General features: G+C 53.6%; 1 pseudogene; it reads right to left on the reverse strand.

Moving 5' to 3' along the window:
- Positions 1–249: 249 nt before the first annotated feature.
- On the reverse strand, positions 250–2154 carry LOC114622816 (annotated as a pseudogene).
- Positions 2155–2548: the final 394 nt, after the last annotated feature.

Here is a 2548-nt window from a genome sequence, read left to right on the forward strand (position 1 = left end):
ATATATGTTGATGGACCTAAAAAAAATAAAATGGTATATTCAGTGATTCTGTACCCTGCAAACCTGATCCTAAGACTGGCAAGGGAGGAAAACCTGTCTCGCCCTTGCATGCAACAGCTTCCATGGAGGTGAAACATTAAAGATCAAGGTCCTTTGCTGTTGGCTAGGTCACCCACCCCAGTGCTGCAGAACACATAAAATAGCCTCTGGCTGCTGCACAGCAGTGGACAGACCAGTTCCCATCACAGGTCACAGGGAGGTCTCTTGCACGACATAGGTAGGGCTGCATGGCTGGTGGACAAGGCCATCTTCAGCCATCCTCTCTTTGTCTCTCCTGTCCTGCAGCACTCCATTCCTCAGCTTCTCTGGAAACAGGTTGGGGACCACAGGGATATCCTGGTTGTGGCTTCTCCAGCAAAGCCGCTTCTGGCAGGATAAGGGCAGGAGTGCAAGGAGCTTTGGCAGCACAGGGCAAATGGTGCCAGGGTTCAGGGACCGGCCCCGCATTCCCCCGGTGAGCAGACTGACGATCAGGCCTACCACAATGTCTGTGGTGGAGTTGTGCGCACTGTACCATAAATAGGACAGGGAATAGAAATGCTGCAGTCCTGTGGGCTTGGACAGGGTAGAAGGCATCAGGGTGGTCACAGTGGCGACAGTTAGATTGCTGGACAGGAAGAAGCTGGATCCATTAAGGGGAGGGTATGCTGCAGCAGAACTCATCCTGCTTACTATGCTCCCAATGCCGATCCAGAAGGCCACGGTGAGTCCCGTCAACAGGCCTACGATAGCACCAAGAGAGTTGGCACATGGAAAGAACATCCCGAGGCAGAAGAGTCCCCTCAGCGGCCCTCCAACCATACCAAAGATACCAAGCGCTGCCTGGAGGACTGATCCCAGATGAGAAGAAATATAGGCCATTCCCAGGCAAACTAGCCCATAGACAAAGCCAAGGCTTTGAGAAAGCTTGATGGCCCGGGTTTCAGTCAACTGAGGGAACCAGGGTTGGATCAGGTCTTCCATTGTGACAGTTGCCAGCGAAATGAATGCAGAGGGTATGGTGCTGAGAGATCCACTGAAGAGGCATGCAACGAAGAGCCCAGGCAGTCCCGGCGTGTCTTTCAGGACGTCCATCACGAAATAGAGGACTAACTGGTCAGGGGCTGCTTGCTCTTGCTGTGGGCTCATACTATATTCCTTATAATAGGCAAACATGACCAAACCAATGAGGCAGCTCATGCAGTGGTCCACTTGCTGGCAAGGGAATACTGCATACCAGGAGAGCACAGCAGCCTTCTCTGAGCGGGAACTGAGGTAGCGCTGCACCTGAGCCTGATTCACTCCATACAATGAGAGCATGATGAAGACACTCCCAAAGGCCAAAGGCCAGAAAGTATGACGCACAAAGGGGTCAGGATCCAGCTCAATCCCAGAGATGAGGCCATGCTGGGAAGCCACATCCCATACACGCCCCAAGCCACCCACTCTGGCCGCTCGTACAATGATAACCACCAGCTGCCCAAGGAACATGACAAGCGTTTGGAACTCATCTGTCCAGATGACAGCCTTCAGCCCACCCAGTGCAGTGTAGATGTTGCAGACAATTCCTAGGGCCAGCACTGACAACCACAGATCAAATCCAGTCACTGCACTGAGAACCAAGGACGGGGCATAGAGAGCAACTCCCACGTAGATCACCATCTGAAAGATGAAGGTCACAGTCCCACAGATCCGAACTGCTTTATTGAAGCGGAGCTCCAGGTACTCACAGGCGCTGGTAAGATGCAGGTGGTAGAAGACAGGGATGAAGACATGTGTAGGGATCAGGAGCCCCAGGAAGTAGGAGCACCCCAGGAACCAATACTGGGTTCCAAATCTGTAGATCTCAGCTGGTGCCCCCAGGATTGCCACCGCTGACTGGAAGGTGGCCAGCAAGGACAGTGCCACAGGAAGGCAGCCCATTTTGCGGTCTGCCATCAGCAGTTCACCAACGATATGGCGGCGCCAGCCACGGCAAGCATGATAGAGCCCAATGACAAGGGAGAGAACCAGCAACAGGCCAAATACCACATAGTCCATAACAGAAAAGGTGGAAATAGCGCTGTTGGTGTCTGAGGTTGTATGGAAGGGAACTGCAGTGCTCGCCACACTCATCCTCACGGTGCCTGTGGTTTGCAGAGACTTGGTACTCCTGGTCTCTGAGCTGTCACTTAGCTGGTTCCTGGCTCAGTCTCACAGTGTTCCTCTTTCTCCCAGTGACATGGTCCAGGGGGAGCTTTTGAGGAGTCCTCACCAAGAGCTGTCCCTTTAGGTGAGATGGGTCTGTCCTAGCGTCCTTCCAGTCAGAACTGCTGCGGAAGCGCTACCTTGCCTTGCGTCAGTGGTTCGGCCAGGGCTACCAAAGTTCCTTCCTTCTTTCCGAAACCAGCATTGTGCCCGCCCGTGCCCCGCCCCCCCGGAAAGGCAAAGAACATGAGTTAAGGAAGCGTCTTTCCAACATCGCGACCTTGCCCGGGCTGCGGAACACTACGCAACATTAAGGTGAAGG

Source organism: Grammomys surdaster, unplaced genomic scaffold (genome assembly GCF_004785775.1).
Source record: "Grammomys surdaster isolate TR1022 unplaced genomic scaffold, NIH_TR_1.0 191, whole genome shotgun sequence".
NCBI lineage: Eukaryota > Metazoa > Chordata > Mammalia > Rodentia > Muridae > Grammomys > Grammomys surdaster.